This window comes from Sapajus apella, unplaced genomic scaffold (assembly GCF_009761245.1).
Source record: "Sapajus apella isolate SASKATOON/1434 unplaced genomic scaffold, GSC_monkey_1.0 scaffold57, whole genome shotgun sequence".
NCBI classification, from domain to species: domain Eukaryota; kingdom Metazoa; phylum Chordata; class Mammalia; order Primates; family Cebidae; genus Sapajus; species Sapajus apella.
The window spans coordinates 6,322,345-6,346,858 of NW_022436997.1; the positions used below are offsets into that span (position 1 = coordinate 6,322,345).

Here is a 24,514-nt window from a genome sequence, read left to right on the forward strand (position 1 = left end):
TGGCGCGATCTCGGCTCACCGCAACCTCCGTCTCCTGGGTTCAGGCAATTCTCCTGCCTCAGCCTCCTGAGAAGCTGGGATTACAGGCATGCGCCACCATGCCCAGCTAATTTTTTGTATTTTTAGTAGAGATGGGGTTTCACCATGTTGACCAGGATGGTCTTGATCTCTTGACCTTGTGATCCACTCGCCTCGGCCTCCCAAAGTACTGGGATTACAGGCGTGAGCCACCGCGCCTGGCTAGATATTATAATGTTTTAAAGTTAATTAAGTGCTCTGATCTGTTTCATTTTATGATATTGTTTTTAAATCTCACTTATAGGGCTGAATTCAGGTCCAGTGGCATACTCTATGTCCCCTGCCCTCATACATGGTAGTGCAGGTTTTAAATTCTGACATTTGAGAGGCTAAGATCAGAAATCTTAATTTCCACTCCAAACAGAATAAGGTTATATAGATTTTAATGAATCCAGGAATTCCTGTCTTGGGACAATTTACCCTGCCTTTGCTGGAAATCTCCAAAAAAAAAAAAAAAGAAGATAGATATTTTTAACCAGAAAATATTTCACTTACAGTCATAACCAGCTAATGCTTCCGTGTTTCTTCTCCCTCTTATACTTAAAAAGAGAATAGACAGAATGCTCAACTGCATCTCAACAGTACTACTGCCTTTATTCTCCATAAGAAAATGACTAAACCTATATGAATGACTATGGAAGATGAATTTTCAACATTTTATTACATACTTGAGGCTCATTATTTTCTATCCTTGTTTCTAGAGTAGGTAGTTGAGATATTGGAAAATAAGTTGACATCAACTCACACTAAGCCTACTCTGATAGTCACCCCTGACAAAATCATACTCAATACATTTTGCTGTTTGCTTTAAGACTAAGGAGTCTTAACTGTGAATGCATATTCATTCTTATATGTAGATTCTTTCTTATGAAACTTCAAAATTATAGATTAAAACCCCCTTTGTTGGCTCTCTTTCTATCCTTCTTTGTTCACCTATAAATTGTGACAGAAATATTTACATCATATTTCCCTTCCAGATCTCAAAGCTAATGATTCTATTCTCAGGGACGTAGTACTTACCCATATGACTTCTGAAGTCAGGGCCAATAGATGCCCATTTTGCTACCGTAATGTCTAAAGGAAGGAAAGAAATATCTAGGTAACATTAACAATTGCACTTCTATAACTGTGTTTCTGCCTCTTCTTTTGATTTCGGGCAAAAAGAAACCAGGAGCAACTAGCCAGGACACAGAGGCGTTTTTAAATCAACTGTAAGTGAATGGTCAGTTATAGGGATGGCTTATATGCAGTAATTCTAGGAGAAGAGAGGATTGACTAAATGACCTTTTGAGAATGATTCCAAGTCTATGACTCAATAATAATACTTATCAACCTGTTCTTGTCATCGGGTGCTAAAATGGGAGTGGGAAGGGCAGTCTATTATTAGCTGTAAGCTTCTGATTAATCTTTTAAGATAAGGGAGCTTGTGTTTCAGCCAAGTTGTGAAGCTGTCTCCTGAGGTGAGGCCATTAACATGCCAGGAATGAGACAAGGTTATCATTAAGGAGACATTAGGCCCTGATGACCATAGTGAAGTCGTGAATAGCTGGCTGGCTGGCCAGGCAAAGCTGGTTAAGAGCTAACACAAGGTCACTATAAGCAATGCCAAGCCATATGTTCAAATTGAGGATAGCTACATATCTCGTCTTTTGTCACCCTCTAGGGGATTCCAGTCAGCAAATTAAATGAAAAGGTAGTTCTATAAGAGTGATAAGAACTATGGGTTGAACATTGTATTACAATATTATGTGGATGTACATGTGCATGTATGTCTGGTCATATGCTCGTGCATGTAGGTATACGTATGTTTGTATTCTGGCCAATATCTATAAAACCAAGAGTTAATCTTTGGCTTTTAAAACTACATTAGCAACTGAAAGCATGCACCTGCTTACAAAGATTATGCCCTTTCTCAAATTATGCTTCTTCCTATATAAAGAGATTAGAACTAAAATTTTCAAATGTATACACGGTTTGGACATCTTAGGTATCTATCTGAGGCTCATTCTCCATTAGTCTTATAGAATAATTAATCATTTAGTGAGTAAAGAATACGATGTCAACTAATAATTCAAAACAGAACTAAAAAGAAGTCTAGTGAAATAATTTTAAATGATCAATTGTGCAGATAAATGTAGTTTGTTCCTCTTCCCTTGTTTCTTTCCTTTTAGCCAACATAGATTGCTATAGATATTGCTACATGAAGAATAAGTAGCCTGGTAAAAATAATTAAGATAAATATTTTGAAATATCTTCAGTATTAATGAGCTCTACGACTTACATGTGGCTTTCAAGAGTCCTAGTTCTTTACCTGTAAAATGGGGATAATAATGAGATTCTATCTAGTTGCCACCATAATCCAAGGGAACAATGTGTGTGAAAGTACTTTGGCAATCTGACTAGGTGGTATATATTGCTGTTGATGTTATTGTGTTTGTCATTGTCATTGCAACTAACATGAGAATGGGTACTATATTCACAGTTCTATAAAGTATATCTAATAAAATGGTTGGTATGTAGTAGATACGCAATAAATGTTGAATTGTTTAATGAGCTAGCCTATATTGATATAGTTATGAATGATATTATCATATATCCCTATATATAGCATATAATAATTACAAATATAATATAGCTATAAATAAACATTTCACACATATATATATAATTTTCAAGTATGAAATACAGGCAGTTTGCTCTTCTTTGTATTTATCTTATTATTAGATTTATTTTAAACTCCTAACCTTCGTTCATCCATTTATTCTTATACCCTACAAACAGAAAAGCAGATCTGGAAATAAGGTACCTGGTTTCACATTTGTACTAGTCCATTTTCACGCTGCTGATAAAGACATACCCGAGACTGTGTAATTTATAAATAAAAAGGCTCGATGGACCACGGTTCCATGTGGCTGGGGAAGCCTGGCAATCATGGTGGAAGGCATAAGGCAGGGTTTACATGGCAGCAAGGAAGAGAGAGAATGAGAATCAAGTGAAAGGAGTATCCCCTGATGAAACCATCAGTTCTTGTGAGACTTATTCTCTACCACAGGAACAGTAGGAGTGAAAAAAACACAGTGATTCAATTATCTCCCACTGGGTCCCTCCCACAACACATGGGAATTATGGTAGTAACTACAATTTAAGATGAGACCTCGGGTGGGGACACAGCCAAACCATATCAACATCTTTACTCAATCGCTTGACCTCTCCAAATACGTATTTTCTTAACTCTAACAAGAATGGTAGAAAACTCATTTCTGTTTATGATGCAGGCATTGGGAGTACAATTTATTTGTCACAATGGTGCCTCAATATAGCATCTCTAATCCTGAACCATTCAGTCAGCTCCTTGCTTCAGAGGGTTCTCTTCTCCCCAACACATACCATAATCCAGTTAGATTAAAAACCTATCCAACTTCCTCTCATGTTTTGTTCTCTGAATGAAATTTAAATATCCTTGGTCCTTCCCTTTGTCAACCGTCCCAAAGCAGCAATGGCTTCTTCAGACTTATTTTAAGGCTTAGATTCAGTGGAAGTTGGTAACAGAATTAGGAAAATGTGAAAGACACAGAAATAACATAATGGACCTATCACCTGCATGATTTGCCTTCTGTATGTTTTTATATGAACCATCTGCAAAACTGTAGAGAGCTGCTCTGGCAATTTCAAGGTCTAGATTATTTTACCCCTCAGTATTTGTTCCTCTGATAGAAATATCAGTATTTCTGCAATGACTTCAACAGAAAAACACAACAGGAATGAAAAGACAATAGACTTTAAAAACTACTTTAACATTGCAAGGTTGTTAAATTCATAAAACAAACTTTAATGTGTAGAAGGAGTTGCATTTATCATTTTGCTCTTTTTATTTCTAATATTTACTCACTTTACTTACACTCAGCACAAATATATATTAAAATTTATAAGTGTATGTACTAAAATTTATTAGTATTATACATTAATAAATACTAAAAATCAAGATAAATTACTAGCAGTGGTATGCATTCTGATTCATGTACCCTAAAATATAAACATATACATATATATATACACATAAATGTTATAGTTTGCGTGAATCAAAATGACCCAGTACTTGCCAATTTATCTTATTATTTAATATTAATTAATACATACTTTATTCCTCTAAATGCTGGGAGCTAACTGATTGTTGTATCTTCAGAGGGCACTGGAGTCAGTTCCATAACCAGAAAGCAAAGAGTGTGACGTTTATTCATTGGACTCTGAAATGGATCTGTAGCATTAGGGAATTAAATAAAGCCATGGTAACCGGAGGTGTAAAAAACAAAAACTGAGTGGCAGACACAGCGACTTAGGAGAACTTAACTGTGCCATCTTTTTTTATTATCTTTGTTCTGGCGTCAAGGTTAAGTTAACCTTCTTTTTAAACTCTTTACCTTCATGTCAATGTCTTCTTCCTATCCTGGGCTCCTAGCACTCTCCTTTTGCCTATTGTCTTTTGTAAAAAGAAATTGATCTAATAAACATATTCATACTTATTGTGATATTTGTTTCAGTATAATTTGCATTCTAATGAAGACAATGGGAGAGGGCAACACTTAACACAGATAAATAAAACATTAATAGTGGGACTGTAGGCATAGTGTAGAGATCTTTTCAGGCTGGGAGGCCATGACAATAACACTCAGCTCATACAAATTCAAAAACCACTATAGTGCCTAGGCATAAGGCCAACCTGGAGAAAAGGGCAAAGTTACCTCCAGTGTTTACTGGTGTGCATGTGAGTGTGCAGGACAAGTAGCTTTACTAGAAAGTCCTTCTGTTTCTAGTACATGTAAGAGATGAAGTTACATGAGTATTGCTCTGATGTCTAGTCTGGAGAAGGCAGCCAGCATTCCTCATTCCTAAAACCATCATTCTGCTTTTATGCTGATAAATATAGTAACATTCGAGGAGGTTGCTGGTTGGGCAAGCTAGAGTTAATTCACAAACCGGATGAAGATCTACCCTATGGACTAACTGCTGGGGCTTATAACCTCACTTTTATTGTTTATATGTTTATTGTCTCAGACTCTGATTTCTGCATTTCTGAGCTTACGCAGTAACATGGCATCATTATTTCCTTTGTTCCTAAGTACATAATTCTGATCCAGAATTAGATATTATTTACAAATAATATCTAATAGCTGAGTCCTCACACCTTAGAATTTAAAATCTCAAGTGAAACTGTAATAATGCCAATGATGCTGATGCTGGTAATGGTAATGGTGATGAAATATAATAAGTATTCTGTTTACTGTGAATCAGGGAATGTGGTAAGAATTTGTTATACATCACTTCTGTTAATCCTCACAGCACCTCTAATACAGTGAGTGGTATGGCTATATCCAATTCATAATCTATTTACAGTCATAGTTATAATACTGACTTTCATATTTTTACTTATAGGTGAATGCTTACAAACCATTGTCATTTGCTCATTAGATCCTCACCACATATCTAGGTCTCTATTTAACTAGTAATATAGAGGAAGGAGAATTTGCTTTTACCTCTCCTTAGTTTCAGAAACAATGACAGTTCTTAACTCCTTTACATAAGAATAATTTGGAGCCAGACAATTTCACCAGCAAATTCCACTGTATTGTTATCCCCACAATTGAAAAAATGCCTGAGATTGTAGCAAGGGCATTTGCATCTGAACACATGATGTCAGTTCATCCTCTGCATCTTATTAGTTCTGTAATTAACTCAGAGATCATCTATAAACTGCCTGCCCACATCTTGAAAATATCATATACAATATGTAAAAGCGTTTTCTAACTTTAAAGCTCTATAAGAAATCTGCCACATCATACAGAATATATGCTATGGACATGGTTTATACATACTTTGGAAAGCCAGTTTATATCTAAGATGATATGTTCTGTATGCTCTGGGTAATTTTGTATAGTCACAATATAAACGAATAGTGAATTATGTACTAAAAATGTCAGCTACTTAGCAGTAGTGATATTGTCATGCAAGAATCCCAGATACGCGTGTCCTGAGAGACAACCAACTTGTCTTTACATGAAACTCTATCATACCACTTATGTGACCTATGGGGAAGCCCAGTGCTCCTTTACTTCTCTGTAAAAGTAAATGATATAAGTGATCAGTATCAGGTGAAAGTAAGTAGATGCTCTAGCTTTTTATCTCTATCACCTTACATGTTTTCCCACTTCTCTTTACCAAGGTATTTTAATGTGTTAGTCATCAAAATGATGCTTAAAGGTATTCCAATATATAAAATCATTTTACACTGGACATGATTTATGGAGAAAATGGTATTTTATTCACGGTAAAAAAAATATAGTCTCACAGCTGTGAGCATTAAGTACAAGACATTCACAACATTTGAGGCTCAAAAGCTTAAGGCACTTAAGGAATAAGAAACAGAAGAAAGATGATGTGTGTATGTGAGTTTGGGACATGCATAGGGAGCAACCAAGAGGGTATAACTCCTACTTCCAAACTACTGTCCTATTGAGCTCACGTAGATATAGTATAACCTAATTTAAGAGCATATGTGAAGGGATAGGTGAAGTATGATTAAAAGTTAAAGGACAATGGGGTTATTAGGAAAGGAAAGTAATTACATTTTGTAATATTCAGTAAGCCAGAGAAAGCACATTACTCTCCTTCTTAGGATTGGTTGATGGACTTGAAAAGAACTTGCAAAGCTGAAGGGCAGGACTCACAGTGCAATTTAAAGTCTTTGTGATTAACAATTTCTCTAACTTTATTGACCTTTGGAACAATAATCATGGCTTTCTCTCCAAGGGAAGTTCTTTCTATTTGTCTAATACATCTCTCTCAATAGACTAGAGGAACTGAACACCTATTATTGAATCTTATCTATAACTGAAGAATGCAGGGATTGAAACGCTTAAAGCAAGTAGCCTCTGTTTCTAAACTCATTTTAGGGGGAGTGAAATCAGAACTAATGTATTTCTTTACCTCACAAAGTACATTGAATAAGCAGAATGAAAATGGAATTTAAAATTTTTTGTCATAAGGCCCAAGATCTCTGCTGTATTTATTCACTTTATATACATACATGTTTCCAAGGCTTTTACCTTTCTGCCCCTTTACAATCGTATTGTCTCAAAACTCAAGCACTTCCGTCTCTCCCCTCGCTTAACCTCTGCTGAAACAATAAACTAAACTCGGGAAACTGCCTTGGCACATGCTGTTTTATTTGGTGTTCTTGAAGGTCATGATCATTCTGCGCTCCCCTTAACCGATTAGACAGATCATATGCACAATTAATCTCCCCTAATCCCTCCCCTCAGTTAGACCATAGGAGAAAATGCACATGCAATAAGGATAATGCTTTTGTACATCTGAGGCTTCTTTCATCTGAGGATCTCAAAGTCCTTGTTACACATGTCAAAAGCTCCCTATCACTCTTTCAAAATGGGTATTACAAGATTAATTTGCAGAAGGGCAAAGGCAAGCACGGAAATGTTAAGAGACTTTCCAAAGAATGTATACTCAGGATAGACAGAAATAGCATTCTCAAGTTTGGGGTGTCTATGCCCTGAGGGGATAGAGGACATTTCAATACATAGGAGTCTTATCTTTTAGAAAATGAGGTCTCACTAAACAGAAAATGAATTTCTTTATGTTATCATAGGTCCTGGGGTTGAATAAAAGACCTCAGACTTAAGGCTTTGCTCTTCTTTTTCTCTTAGTCCCATGGGTTTTGGCATGAGGACTGCAAGTGAGGCTACTTCCACTGTCTCAAAGGTATGTGTATGTGGGGAGTGACACTGAATGAGAATAGCTTTCAGTTTTATTCAGAGGACTAAAAATTCAGGTGTCAGGAAGCCAAGTTTTTGTTTGTTTTAATTGTTTAATAAACTATTTTGAGTCCTACTTTATTAAGCCTAAAAAAAACTGGAAGCTAACATAAATAAAAGTAACATTGACATAAAAAACAGATGATTCCATAAGACTCTTTTGAAATTACATGTCTCGAACTCAGAGCTTATGTTCCCATTGAGATTCCTATACCAACCTGTTAAACTTAGTAATGAGGTTTAATTATTATCCTATCCATTACTGATTGATTTTTATAAATTATTGGGGTGATGGTTATTTTAGGGAAAAGAACATTTTAATATTGAACTTTCACAAAACATTATGTTTCACCAAAGATTCACAGTCAAAGAGACTCTGATCAAAAAATGAGAACAAATGATTTTATCTCCTCTTACTCCATACATACTACTTGCAGGATAAAAACAGACAACCCCCAGTTCTGAGCCTGTGACAGCAGCACTGGTGGAGGAAGGTAGATCTCCATGCAGCACTTTCTTATATGACTCTAGTCACATAAATGCTCACAGGGTGTATTCTCCAAGCCTGTAAAGGCCAGGGTGTGTGAGAAGTTCCCCCATGCTAGAGAGAACCTTGCCACCTCGATTCAAGACTTCACTGGGACAAGAAAGAGTTAAGTGCTCTCACTTTATTTCTCCACCCAACCCCTCCATTTTCACAAGCAAAGCATAGAAAAAGGTTTTTAATAAATATTAGCTTCCTTCCAGCTCCTGTTTCTCTACCCATTGCTTCTCTAGGATTTAGCACTCAATGTCCACCAAGGACTCCTATTTTTACGTTCTGTCTGGTTGTCTTGTCTAAATGTGCTAGAGCTGGTGCCTGTTCCTAAACTTCAGTTGGAATGTGGGGCCCCTGGTACTGTAATCAGCACCTCCTGCCCTCCTTCATATGACTGTTTTCTCCATTTCAGCTCCTATGCATTCTCCACCAGACTGAGTCACCTATAATAAGTACACCTTAGCTAGAAACACCTTTTTGAATACTGTGCCCTTGCCTACCTAATTGCTACCCAGAGCAACATCTAGCTGAGCCAATTTATTTTCTCTTTGGCTTCATTACAGAGTCCAAGTCTTCTTAGATGTGAACTTGATCCTTTTCCCTAACAGCCCACATGGATGAAAAACCAGAGCACTTGATATAAGGGAAACTTATCATACCATGCACTGAGAAGGCCGGGCTTTGCATGTTACATGTCTGTGGCATTTGCTGTCTGCCAGGGACTTATAAAATATTTGGGTGGTTATCCTATGTTGTCTTCCAGAGGTGGGAAATGTGTGGAAGCAGCTGCAGTTTTTTTTTTTTTTTTTCATAAAATAGGGAAGAAAGCAGACGAAAACAACAAAACACGCACACATTATCGAGCACATAAGTGTGTAATGACAATTGTGATGAAGAAAAAAAATCTGTGTAGAAAAATTAAGGATTTTCTATCACTGAAGAACTGACCGAGGTATCTTCTGTGTTGGAGAACTAATGGAAATGAATGGGTGGATAAAGCAGGAGTTAATATGGATGTGCTGCAGTTTCTATAACCTGCCTCCTATTGGAAGATATCTGCATTGTTTCTCATTCCTTGCTCTTATAAACAATTGTGCATGGAATAATATACATATATCACTTTGCCAAAGTATATAAAGATCTGTATAGTGAAAGTTGTTAGGTCAAAAGACACATATATATTTAAAAAATTTTAATAGATAATATCTCCAATCTCATGCCTCAAAAAGAAGGTCTTGGGAGCTCATGATGGCCTGTGAAGTACCTGTAGAACTTCAGTGGGAATGCTGGTTAATTAGTGACCAGTTGGATATATTGTAACTAGATATGGATGTGAAGAGATTTTGCTTAGTCGATTTTTTTTTAATCCACATTTGTTTGGCTTTGAGTGTTTAGATAAATTTTTAGTAATAATCAGTTTAAAATATTTTCTGTTTGTTCTGATTGTCTTCCTAACATATATTGAATAACTGAAGAAAAAAAAATTCTAAGGCTGGTCATGGTGACTCATGTCTGTAATCCCAGCACTTTGGGAGGCTGAGGTGGGCAGGTCACCAGGTCAAGAGGTTGCGACTGTCCTGTTCAATACGGTGAAACCGTGTCTCTACTAAAACTACAAAATTAGCTGGGCATGGTTGCATCTGCCTGTAGTCCCAGCTGTTCAGGAGGCTGAGGCAGGAGAATCGCTTGAACCTGGGAAGTGGAGCTGAGATCATGCCACTGCACTCCAGCATGGTGACAGATCAAGACTCGAAAAAAAAAAAAAATCTATCCCAACCACAGGATTTGTAGATTTGTAAAATCGATTTCACTTACATGAAAAGTACCCTCATCCAATCTTATATTAACTCATCTTCTCTCCAAGAGTCATTAATTGTAGATATTCTCCGTTGCCAAATCTATAAGAATACAGATTTTTACATCATTAAAAAAGATATAACTTTTTATTATATAACTAATATTAATAACTTTTTAAAATCAGACAATACAGAAATATTTTTTAAAAAGCAGGAGTTAATTTATCTACCTTCTGTCATTACTGTACTTTATAGAGCTGATATATGGGTTATTCAATGTCAAATCTGAAAACGTCCCTAAGATCACTCCCTCCTCTTTCCCACTGAAGATTTCAACTGCTTGTGTTTTGTTAGGCAAAGCACCTCCTAAACTAGAACTGAAGATGTTGAAGGCATTTGAAAAATCAGAGCACTTGATATAATGGAGTTTACTATTTCACTTTTCTTCTTGGCAGTTTTTAAAAAAATATTACTTTGATTGTTTTCACATTATCATAACCTAATGCAAAACATGTCACAGTCATTACCTGAGTTTCAACTATATGTATATCATCCATCAGCTCATCCGTCCCCTGTCTAAAAGTCTTATCACCATAAATTACATTTGAAAACCTGAAGTAGATGTTATTCATCCCCATTATTATTGAACAACAGGGGATGCACATGTTTTTTAAATCAAAATACTCACTCTATACTCACTAATGCTTTCCAATATCTTATGGGATATTCAATTGGCAAATTAGTAATGAAGTTTTTCTAAAAGAAATGATGCCCTTAAAAAATAATTTCAACACAAGCCATTTAGCAGAGGATAAGCATCTCAATAATGGTCTGATGATCCCTGCACAGCTGGGGGGCGAATCTCTGCCTTTCAGTCTATTCATTTTGACTTCTATGTGTGTTTGGAAATACAGCATTATTATTCTAACCACTGAATTTATTAAAAATGCAACCTTACAGATCTTTAAGGTTACTTGTAAGTCTTCTCCAAGGTTGTTTTCCATCTCTCCTCCTTTCGAGCTCTTGCTTTCCCTCTAGCAAGACCATGGTGGTACTAAGACAGTAGCAACACCTCCATTTTCATTTTTCATTATCATCAATAAAAGCGACACCTTATCAAATGTTTCTTTGGTATAGAACAGTGAAATAAATGCTCTAAGGGATTTTTGATCTAGGTAGGAAGTTTAGCATATAATGGGTTCATTTGAGGCTTGGAATTCTACTAATATATTTGGAGGAATATTTATATAGGACCTTCAAATATTGTCACCTCTATTAAATTTAGAACACTTTTCTTAAAACTGATTCATTTCCCTAGCATTCACCTTGTTTATCACACTGCTTATTATTGATGTGGACGCTGAAGTATTTCAGCTAATATTGATATTTGCTTAACACATGTCATCAAATGTTGAATGTGTTTTCTGTTCAGAATTTGTATGTGTCCTGAATCCATGTGGGATATTAATGCCAATCTGATTGAATACCAAAGGGCAGTAGAGTGAGTACTGTGCTCAATGGCAACTAGCTCTCCTGCCCTACTGAGATGTGCTATTTCCATAGGTTTATCATCTACCAAGTAGAACTTTACAATGACTAAGTTATAAAAGATTACCAGGCAAATAAACACTGTATAAAAAACAATGTATAAAATGTATAACATTTTAATATAAAGAGATTTAAATACTCTATTCTGGCATTCAGTGCGTCTTTTGTTTGGGATAAGTTTTCTTTTCCTTATCTAATTTCCCTAATTTTTTGGCATGCAATAACCCAGGACTCGGTCATTTACACAATTTACCACACATAATCCCCAGGATGAAGACTATTGATTTTGAACAAATGATTGAATACAAACTGTTTTATGATTTTAAAAATTAATTTCATAGTTATTAGCATTTGTTTTAATTTCTCTATAATTAAAATTCACTAAGAAATATACATATTGACTTCAGAAAGAAATGAAACAGTATAAATAAGAAAACTATTTTGAATAAAAATTACAACAAATCCCACTGCCAAGCCCTTATTTCCTGAGCAATCATCCTGGAAAATGCAATATTCTCCGTTGATTTCTTAGTACTTGCTGTGGTAACAATAATTATAGCAACTCCATGTTGGTGTAACCAGACCTTGTTCTCAGAACTTCACATGAAGGAATACATCTTATGTCATGGCAGTCACATGAGGCAGATTCAGTATTATTCAGTATAAATAAGGAGTCCTACCACAGAGTTTTTAGTAATGCACTCAGGATCACAGACGTAATAGTACTAAAATGGGATTAAAATTAGGCTTTTAATCACTTTACCAGCTTTTGTGAATATACTAGTTATGTTAAATGTCCAGTTTTCACTCCCAGGTCCAAACTCTTGGTTTTGATTGAAGTCTATTTTAGGTAAATTACTTATTCTCACGTGAAATATCATTTTTTCTAAAAATTATAGTATTCAGAGCCTGATTTCATAGAATAGGTATATGTCTTCTATTAAGTTTGTTTCAGACAGCGTTCATGGGTGTTATTCTTCTCAAGTTAGGCAGTCTTCCAGTCTTCACAAGTGTATCACTTCTTGGCTGATTATGGCATTTGAAAACCTTGAATCTTTTTTTCCAGTTCTAATTTCTCAAGATACAAGAGAGAAATCTGAAGCCAGCCTCAGCACAGAGAGAGGTGACTTTTACCACGTCCTTAAGGCATCCCTCCTAGAAGGAATACAGAACTTTGTTACAGAGACACACTAGGATGAAACCACCTCAATCAGTGCTAATTTGGGAGGCTCACAAATCTCATCCAATGACATTAAGCAGACAAAGGGTTTTAACTGACTTCTCTTCATTATTCCTGGGGGCACTGCGTTATGCCTGTAAGTGCTGTGTTTCATTATAAATGAGCCACCTGAAAATTATTTTTTAAAGAATTAGGGTGTGTAGTTACATTGCTAAAAAAAAATCTTTAGGATGTTTCTAAAACTGCCCTGATATTATTAAAATGAAAACTTTCAGATGCATTTAAAATTTCTATTGACTGTATATTAACACATATTCAAAAGAGCCATTACTCACCAAGCTTACACAGAAGATACTGAACTTGGTAGGAGTTTTAGACTGATCCATAGACAATTGTTTTGTTTGTTCATTTGTTTGCCTATTTGTTTATCTTGTTTGTTTTTCCGTAAGTAAAAAGTTGAAAGCTGACAATTTCCTATGGTTTAACCTGATAGGTTAAATTATGCTAAAGTAGCAGAAATTAATTATTAGTAGTAGAACTTGAATTGTATTTCCAAGTTGGCCCTATATTTTTAATCATCTCATTAAGAGAATATAGGACTGTTTTCTACTCAGTGTCATCACAGATTTTCATATAATTGGGAACATATGGTACTTTGTTATGTGAATATACATGTAAGATTGTATCTTCACTGTTTAGATTCCATTATTTCACTAGGGTATGTTTAGCTCCTGTGACTTAATTCTACCTGGTATACATTCAAATCTTTCCATCTGTAGGAGCAAGTCCTCTGTCAGTTAAATTATTAGTTCTTCTGTCATATCTGTGATTACCTTTTCTGTTTCATTTGGCTTATTCTCTTTATGAGGACAAGTCTCCCCAAGATAAGCTCCCCTGGTGTCCTTCATACTTGTCATCTCTCTCTTCTTCTTTCACCTACCTGGCTGTTCTTCTCTGGGTGTGATTTGAGTGTCGTCAAGACTGTCTTCACATAATTTATTTGGTTTCTGCTATTTCAATTCTGATCACGACTTCTCAATGCACCTTTTCCGTCTGCTGTGTGATTATGTGTTTGGATTATGTGCTTGGATTCATCTTTCAAGTTAGCCACCCCACTCATCATGTGTCTATTCTTTTATCATTCCATTATTCCATACACTTTTTATGAACAAAGCAATTGCTGTCTATAAATGTCTCTTCTTTTCTTGTTTTTGTTATTCCCAATCATTTTAACTGTTTCACAGTATGATTATTTCATAATATTATGTGCATAAATTTTTTTTTTCAAACCTGTGTGGAGGCAGTGGAGAGTTCTAGTCTGGTTCTATAATGCACTATGGTGAGTGGTCAAGTGGCTTTTTTTGTTTGTTTGTTTTCTTTGTAGAGATGAGGACACCCTATATTAATTAGGTTGTCTTGAACTTCTGGGGTCAAGTGATTCTCCCACCTTAACCTCCCAATGTGTTGGGATTATAGGCATAAGGCACCATGCTTAGCCTCTGAGTGGCCAATTTGTAAAATATTTTATTATCTTTAAATTTCTGATTGTGTAAGCTCATTCTCGCTGAGCTATGGTTAAAATATTGTCATAAAAAATGTCTCCTTTAGTACAGCCTCATGCTTTACTGTAGCTTATCTTCCACTAGGTTTCAGGTACTATTAATTAATATGGGCATGGGAAAGGCAGAGGAATCTATAGGGAGGAGGTTTTCCAAGCGGCAGACTCATGTCTCCCATTGTCTACTCATGCCATCAACCCTTGTCCCTAATTTTCATTACTAAGACCCACTAATGCAGGAATGGCCCTTTGTCTGTCCTGCCGTCTTTCTTTGATTTGGTCTCATCACATGACACATGCAAGGGTTTAGATCTGGTGTTGGTAAACATCTGTCTCCACTCTGCCCTCTACTCTCTCTTTGGTGATTTGGGTAAGGCCTGGGAAAATAGTATGGAGGTTTACTCCTTCTACTGCTTTCTCAAATCACCCTGGTATTTCTGACTTAAAAATGCCAAAGTCGATGAAGCAAGTAAAATCATTTTATTTCTCAGAAAGTTGGAGATAGTTTAATAGCTATAACTCCTCATACCAAGAAATAGAAACTTTCTTAAATTTGGTTCATGTAACATAACAAAAATTTAAAGCTGTCAACTTCTGTTACCAGGAAATTTTTATACTCACCTGACATTAGTCACTTCATTTTCATGCTGCAGAGAGATATCAGGTTGGTAACTAGAAACCACATCTTCCAGATTACAGCATATGCTGCTGGGGCACTGGCAGGCTGGCTGGGAGGGTGACGTCTGTCACAGAAAGGAGCCCAGACGCTCACTTGGGTTGGACTCTTCTTTTCCGGTATTAACTGCTGTCCAATTGGATGCCATTTTCTCCTTGCCCTTTAGAAAATGATTGCGCACATTTCTCCTGTCTCGGAAATATCTATGAGATTATCTTGTTAATGCAAGTCTCAGTTTCATAATGTAATACAATATGGCTGGTGGGATGCTGTTCATGCTTTGGCTGAACATGCAACATTAGCAGATGAAAAAAATAGAGCTAAAAATCATTCTTCACAATAAGCTTTCTCAGCCTCTTTAAAAATTGGCACAAATGCAGATCTGCCAAAAATCCTGGGAGTTGGAAGGCTTGGCATTTTCTAAGCATTTGAGAAACAGAAACACACTGAAATTGAGATGCAGTAACCACCAAAACAACAGCAGAAGGCACTAATAAAGCTAATGACTTATATTTAACTTGTTATGACTCAGATAACTGGATTTCATTGCACACATACTATGTGCCTAGCTTCTACAGAGATAAGGACGTGGTAGATTATGCAAGAATACAGGAAATACAAAGGATAATTTTTGTTTTCCAAAGCTTATGATATAGTTGGTGAAATAAAATATTTATTTGGATTAACTAGAAAATGATAGGCACTCCCTGGAAGTGTGCCTGGTGCCTCAAAGCTTGGTAGACAAGAAATTCTGTTTGGAGGTGATAAGCATGTTGTCAAGAAATAATTTGACTTATATGGTTAACACTCGGTATCTCTTAAGTAAAATTGTATAACTTTTGTAAGTGATTATATATTGCTTTGCTATACACCACAAAAGATAATCAGACTATATAATTTCTAAAATTATAATTATCATCATAGCATACTTCAAAGAAGATTATTGTGTAGATTGATTTATTCAGAAAGATATCATGGAAAAAAAATTTGACCTAAGGCCATGGTAACAAGGTAAGATAATATCAAAGGCAAACTTAGATGCTGGAACAAATGCAATATGATATCAAAAGCCTAAATACGAACTCACTTACTAGCTATTGTGATGTTATTGACCGACTTAGCTCTCTTCCATGACTCGGTTTCCTCATGTGTGATACAATGGCAATAATAATGACATTTCTTTAATCCATGTCATCAATCTCCAAGACAAGTTTGCGTGGGAGGGGTGTGTATTTGTGTGTGTGGGAGGTGGGTATGTTTGTTAGCACAGGCATCAAGGAGAGAATAATGCATCAAGAAGAACAGAGCCAACATTTTGGATTCAGCAGCGTGAGTATTTCTGAAGAAAGAATTCTGATCATTGAAACAAATGAGCAGACATGGGGAATTATGCAGAGAAGGGTTTATTGGAGGAAAAGGGGATGGAAGTTGAAGGTATAGATAAAATTGATCTCTGTGGTCACTTTCTATCTTGTTTTGATATTCCTTTTTTCCCCTCATAATAAATTTCCTCACAATGACCTGGCCCCTCTTGAGCCCTGTCACTTCCCCTGACCAGGTTCTGCCCCCTGGAGAGTATGGTGAGGGGCATCTGTCTTCCAGAGAGCTGTTAGGATGCTGCATTCATTCTCCCGTGTTTCATGTACTGGTAGCTTTCCTCAAGCTTGAATAATAAACTTTCCTTCATGACACCACAGTTCAGGCACAGAGGTCAGCTAGGGTGTGTGCTATAAAGGGGTAGGGATAGCACTGAGATTTGTAGAGGCAGTGGGCATGTCTATGCCTTCCCAGTGTTTCTGACACTCATCTAGGCCGGCTTTGCTTTTCTAAACTGCAACCATCCTTTCTTTCAAGGAAATTCAGTGCCCTACAGAGAGAAGGAAGAGAGAACATTCAGGTTCTGTTGACATAAACAACTGTAAACACCAGTCTCTGCTACCCCTGCAGGCCCCAAAGACTCGCAGAGGAAGGTGGCAGGAGAATGTTTTCAAGTATTTCTTTGCTCTTGTTTTCCTCTATGTCTATGGCTCAATTCATCTTCTCATTCATTTCTGTCAAAAAACATTATTTTTATATCTTCACTGCATTTTCCTCTCTTCGTCCTAGGCTTTCAGTATTGAATCCATCTAAATTTTTTAATAGATTGAGCTAAATAGGTTTTCCAGTATGTCTGGCATTTTGGTCTTTCTGTGGTATACATTGTCTTGGAATATTGAACAAGAGAGGCAACATATGAAATTATTTGAACCTGACTTGTATTCTGCAATGTAAAATTGTGCCAGAATTGAAGTGGAATTACATATGGTGGTATTCAGTGGTAGCAGACAGATCATATTAGTCTCCTGTGAGTGAGGGTTTCTCTAGGACTTGGGATGTAAGGAGCCTTTCTTCTAAGACCAGATTAAAGATCAATACTAGGGGCGGAAGCTGGAGGCTGACAAATATAAGGAGCAGAGGCTGGAAGCTTGCATAGAGTTTTCCCAGATTATCCTTTCCTTTTCTCTGGATATCTGTAGGGCTCCTTTTTTATTCACTTAGCTCTCTCTTTTTATGGCAGTATTCAATGCATTGTTGCATTCTTCTGTCTCTACCCTACTCTTAACCCAGACGGCAACTTTTTTGAAGACAAGATATTTAACAGTCAGATTTGTTACACTCGGTGCACTTGCCACATAATCTATCACACAGTGATTGAAACATTTTTTAAATGAATGAGTGAGTTACAGCAATTCTGCTGCACAGTTAGGCAAGAATGCAGGGTGAAGGTACATAGCTCAAGAAGTAGGGCCATATGTTTTGCCTCATCTCCTAGAATACTTTCTTCTGTATTAGTTGTAACACAGAATCAGCAGTTTATTTCAGTTTAAGAAATGCTTATCATGACAAGTACTCTGGTAGGTTACAAAGAAACGAAAGAAAGAAAAATATGTTGCTTTTCCAGAAGACAGTTATACTATACATGGTGCTACAAAAAAGAAATTGCATGAAATCGTGGAATATAATGCATGAAGTAAGAGAAACTTAAGAACTGTTTTGAGTAACACAGAAGATACACGGTCCATCTCTGGGGAGCAGTCAGAGAAGAGAGACTCCCAGAATCAAATTTTTAAGAATGAATATGAATTTTTCAAGTCTAAGAATGAAAAAAGAAACATGTCCTATGCCAACCAATTGGAACTGCACATGCGCCTGTTTGTAAGTGTGCATGTGTTCACGTATGAATGTGTATGATTATATTTGAGTGAGGTGTGTGTGTTCATGCATGCACTTGGCTGTTTGTGAATGGATGTGCTTCTGTGAGTGTACAGGTGAGTATGAGTGTGTGTAAAATTATATGCATATAACATGCATTATCATGTATGTCATTGTGGGAAAAAGTATTTGTAGTGGTAGAGTGGTGATTACACTAGGTGGTAGACAGTCTGCAGGGTTTGAATGTTTGGTGTCTTAGCCATAGCTCTGACTTGTAGAAGTGGTCTGATGAGGGCATCACCTAAGAGGTGAGATTAACCTGGAAGTTGGGAAGCTTGGCCATTAGTTCTAAATCTCCTACATAATAATGGTGACCTTGGAAAAGACTTCATGGGCCTTGTATTCCAATCTGCTTGATAAAGGTATATGGTTAAGCAATGGTAAAGTGATGGTTGAAGTTTTTTTGTAATGTAGATTTTGGTGATCTTCCCCAAATTAAAACTCTCTAAGATGCTGTTCTCCTCCTGACTGTGATGGCTAATTTTATGTGACAACTTGACTGGGCTATGGGATGCCTAGGTAGCTAATAAAATATTATTTCTGCGTATGTCTGAGAGGATGTTTCCAGAAGACATTAGCATTTGAATTTGTAGGTTGAGATCTTTCTCTTAAGAATGTGGATGGGGATCATCCAATTCATCAGTACCTGAACAGAACAAAAAGGCACAAGAAAGGTAACTTTGTTCTCTTTTCTAGAGCTGGGACATCCATCTTCTCCTGCGCTTACACATCAGCACTTATGGACCAGAGGCCTATGAACCGGAACAAGAATTACATTGTAGGGTTCCCTGCTTCTCAGGCCTTCCAACATAGACCAAATTACACTACCAGCTTTTCTGGGTCTCCAGCTTGCAGATAAGATACCACAGAAATTCTCAGCCCCTATAATCACAAAAGCCAATTTCTATTGTAGGGTTAGGGTTAGGGTTACTTTCTGGCTGATAATCTAAGTATGCCAAATCTATTGTAATCTTGTTGTCTTCTAAGGGAATAAGACATGGAATTACACAATTTTGAAGCTCTATGGGTCCTTATAGTTAATTTGATCCTTTATTTAACAGGTGATGAAACTGATCTGGAATGCTTAAGTGAGATGTCTGTCAATTGCGGCATGGCAGAGTCAGATTCTGAATCCAAATCTTCTCTGCCCTAGCCAATGCCTGACTCATAAGTTCACACAGAAAGATAATTGTGCCTCTTTCACCATTCATTCTCAATTATAGCATTGTGCATTATTACAAAAGCACATTTCCACCTCTGACTCCCATTTTTCTTCTGTCACGTTATAACACTCCCCTTTCCCACTTTATGATAAAAAATTCAGGCCACTGCTGAGACTATACTGCATTAGAAATAAACAGTAGTTGTGCATATAAAAAAAAAAAAAAAAAAAAAAAAAAAAAAAGATCTTTCCAGAAATCCTCATTTGGTTCCTGGTTGCTTGGTAAGACCTTCTCCCTTTCTCTTGGTCAATATCAGTCAGCCCATTGACTGGTGTAGGTTCTCGTAAACTTCCACTGAGAACCTGCCATCATCAAAACAAGGCTGAAGTTTTGAGCAATGCTTTAAATTTTCTGAACGTCAATATCCTTATAAATAGCATGAAAGTAGTACTTTCCTTACTTTTTTCATAGAATATGTTCTCGTGATAGTCACAGGACATAAATTACATAAATGGATTTGAAAATAAAAAAAAAAAGAATGTCCATGCTATTTTTGAGGCTGTTCTTGTTTATATAATATCTTCTCTTAAATTTAGGTTTCTGAAGACCAGACTTATATTGCTGTTCCCTTTGGGGTTGAGATAGAGACCAACACACAACTCCATGTGCCTCAGTAAAGACCTAAGTGGCTGGACCAGGCCAGGGGGTTAATATTAGGTTGGTGCAAATGTAATTGTGGTTTTTGCAATTACTTTTAATGGCAAAAATCACAATTACATTTGCACCAACCTAATATTACCCAGAGCTAGAGACTTCTTGGCCAAGGTGCAGCATATAGTCCACAATTCAAGCTGTCATAAATCCCACATGGAGATAACAAAGGTAGTTGGACTAGAAGAGCATCTGTAATTCCCTATCATTGCTGCAGAAATCTGGAAGAGAAAAAATGAAAGAATAAAATAAACCAAACACAGGCTTTTATGAAAACATAATTAAGTATTCTTTCATGAGGGTGGATTATAAGTTTTCTTCTTCATAGTAAAATTGTTATGGTTTATGTGGATAAGGGTAGTAAATAATTAACTCAAAAATAACTAGGATTTGGAGCATTCTAGAAGCCAGATCCTCAGATAAATACTTGAGGGAATTGTAGGTGTTTAGCTGGGTAAAGAGAAGTCTTGAGGAGCCATGGATATCATCTTCAAATACTTTAAGGGATTTAAAAGTGAAAAAAGTATGTCAATGTTGTTCTAGAATCCAGGACACAGAACTGGTGCAGATATTTATTTGAGCAGTCTTTCTTGCCTGACTCCACTGTCCTAAAGACAGAACAGGATGTCACCAAAGACGAGCAGAGTCAGCAAAGTAAATGTTACAGAAAGACCGAGATTTCTTTCAATATACAGGAGAACAAAGGCTTTAGAGGCAAACAAACTTGAGTTTATATACCTCTCTCTCACTTAATAGCTGTGTGCCCTTGAGAACATTACTATAGCACTTTTTGGTTCTCACCGTCAAAATGGGGAAAAGGTTAACTATTTGTTATGACTGTCATCTTTCAAGTCCTTTAGTGAAAATACAATTGTGTCCTTTGTACTAATGAGAAAACTGGTCCTGGAGCCTGAGTAAATTGTCTATGGGGTCACACAGGTAGTGAATGATGGGATGGGAACACATACTTTCACCTGTGTGGTGGTAGAATCTGCCCTCTCCAGGACCCCAAGCTGACTCTCAGCTAGGGAAATGTTTTCATTAGCAAATAAGCCAAAACATTGTGTCCTACTCTCTTGGCCAGAGAGGACACACATGTCCATGTCTCTCTACCCAGAATGATGGAAAGGACACCTCCAGGACATCTCTTTCAGTACTCCTAGAAGATTGCATCATCAAGTAAGTCCTAGACAGTTCTATATTCAATTAAATGTATTCTTTTTTTAATTTAAGGAACCGCCGACTTATAGAAGACTCACACATGATGTCTCTGACCTGAAATCAGTAGCATAAGCTCGTGACGCAATGTTAACTCTCATTGTGGAGCCACAAACCAGGATTTGGTGATTACACCTTTTTCTCTTTCACTGAATTCAATGCAAGGATATTTAACAAGCTTTGCTTCAAAGGGTATCTAAAAAACACTTAGCTACCCAGTTCAGAACCATCAATCTAGCTGCCCCCTCCCTGGCCCCTCAAAAAACCCAGTCTGTCCTCCTCAGCAGCTCTCTGTCAGCATGCAAATATTCCTGAAAGGGGAAAACAGAAATCCCTTGCCCTGAGTGGTATCACAGATCTTCCCTGAACAGCAGGATTTGTGAAGCTGTACCAAGAGAGAAGGGGCCTTTTAAGTAGGGACAAGAATAAAGAAAAATAATTTATAAATGAAATATTATATTTGCAATTTGATTTGCAAATTTCCAAATTTTTCCAATTGCTTTCAAGCCATTCAGTTTTCGACTCCCAAAACCTCTGCCTTTTTTGTCTTTCTCTTATCCAGTCTCCCTCCGGCACCTCTCCCTCTCATACACTCTCAGCCTGAAAATTCTGGTTAGCCGTTGTTTAGGGTACACGTCGTGGTTTATCACCGATAACCACACTCCCTGCTCTGAGGTGCTAGAACACTTCCTTAAGGCAGAGAGTGCATGGACTAACAATTATATTTCAAGCTGCATTTAATGTTGAAATATGAGACAACAAATTGATCTTAGATTTCTTCAGTCAAGCATGACCTCACCTCTGACTCCGGCAGAAGCTGCTACGGTGCCGGAGCAGTAGTTGTGCAAAATGAATAATAGGAAGAAAACAAAGCCTCATCCTTGCTAAAATAAAACAAAAGAGAAAGACTATCAACATTTTTTTCTACATAAGCAATACCTGCTTCTGAAAAAGCAGACTGGAAAACAGTAACTAAAACATTCCTTCAAACTTCTGTGTAAACTATCCAGTCTGGTGTATGCTTCCTCTTAGATGCATATTCACAGACTTTTGCTTCACAGCCTGACTTTTCACTAAAGACTAGAGAAGGTGATATATTCAAATATCTGCCACAAAAATATCTAGGAAGATGTTTATTCAGTGTCTAAAAATTATCTGCATGTGGCTATTTATTCATTCAGTCTCGAAATAATAATAGCTCTTGAACAAAGGAGGGAAAAGTACCTCGCTCTGAGAAGATCAAACATTCCACATTATTTTACTAATTCTCAGATGGTTTCTTTGTGGTAATTGAGTAGCAGAGAAAGAAAATCCAAAGATAACCTGACAAGTACTGGAAATAGGTAGTTTTTCATTGCTGATGTCAAGGACTAACTGCAATGGTAACAAAAGAAGAATACATTAAAAAGAAAGAGAGGAGCAGGAGAAGAAAGGAGAAAGAATAACAAGAACAAGAAAGAAAAAGGATATCAAAATTGGCATTTTTTCCCAAAGTATCTATACATTTTTAACATAATTTAAAACATATGAAAATAAGGATAAATGACAAAGTGGCAATAGAATAAGATGCTGTAGCTGTATTTCAAATACTTTAGTTGTAAAAAAATGTGAGTGTTTGCAAAGTTTCAATTGTGAGATGTTTTCTGAGCACCGAAATTCTATCTAAATTCCAGAATTAGAAAAGAAAGTGCCTACCTTTATGTTTTCATTTATAATATTCAAGTAAGAAATTAAATTAGATAGTGGACTAAAGACAAACCTTTGTCTCTTCCCAAATGCCAGATTTTATGATCCAATTTTATTCCTGGTCAGAAAAAGCAAGATTTGGCTTTTTCCACAAGTTCAAGAATGTATGTGAATATCTCAGCCTTTGCAGGCTAGGTTTCCAAAACTGCCTGTCATTCCAGGATTAGCTGCTGTGTGGCGTTAGTCACCTTCAAATGAACAGGCTCTCTCTTCCTGCAGCTCCTGCTCCTGTGCCTTGTTGCTTGAAAATGGTTCTCTCTGCTGTCACTGTAACAAACGGTTCTAATTGCTGGGTTGCCTGTTATGGTGGAAATTGCAGTGGTCCGTAGTTGAAGGCTTTCGCTCTGCTTTGGTAATCACAGAGAGAGCCACGCTGCTCCTTTCCTAAAGGGATAAAGAAGATAATCTTGAAAAAAATAGTAATAAATAATAAATCATTTTAAGAGAAGCAGAAAACCAACACACTTGCTGAATGGTTATAGTCTAATCTAATTGTAATGCATTTTTCCTCATGAAGAGATGAAAGTTCACGGATATATTTTCTTGTATTCTTGGTGATGAAGATGGTGGTGGTAGTGTTTGTTTTTGTCTGTGAAGTAATACATGGTAGGCAATGATTTGGAATTGTAAACTTTCCAATTTATTTTCATGGCAATCGGTGAGATGTGTCCCTGGAGGAAGGCAAACAATTGCAGTTTTAGAGCTGAATTGGCCTCTCTCTCTCCTTTCTTACATTAGAAAGCATACAATCTCATTTTGAGTAGGATTACAAAATTCCCAAATTCTAATAAAGTGCTAGAGTAATATGTGATGATCTGAGATGGTTGACGTGTTATTGAAGAAACTCCATGGTAGGAGAGGTAAAAATGAAAGCAGTTATTGTCAGATTTTACCACCATGACAGAATTCAGGTTACAAAAGGCAATCCCTAATTTGGGAATTTAATCAAATCGCAAGCACCAAGGACAGCAGCTGCTGTTACATTAGATTGGGTAAAATTATAAGGCCTATCAATTCTCATGCTTCGGGGCATAAGCTGATCACCAGCTGAGGTCAGGAGAAAATTTCCCCAATGACAGGCTTGCACGGTTATATCCAGTATAAGAGATTTAACACCTACCCCTAAAATATCTAATGTGATTCATTACCAAATAAATACAAACATACAACATGCACTTATGCTATTACCAAAGCAGGCACACACAAGAAACTAGACAGACATAG

The 24,514-nt window shown here is 36.7% G+C and overlaps 1 long non-coding RNA gene across 1 annotated transcript; it reads right to left on the reverse strand.

Moving 5' to 3' along the window:
- Positions 1-12,699: 12,699 nt before the first annotated feature.
- Positions 12,700-13,517, reverse strand: LOC116528245. The gene is made up of 2 exons (XR_004258941.1): positions 13,302-13,517; positions 12,700-12,941 (listed from the first exon to the last, which is right to left on the reverse strand). It is a non-coding gene; the product is annotated as an uncharacterized LOC116528245 (long non-coding RNA).
- Positions 13,518-24,514: the final 10,997 nt, after the last annotated feature.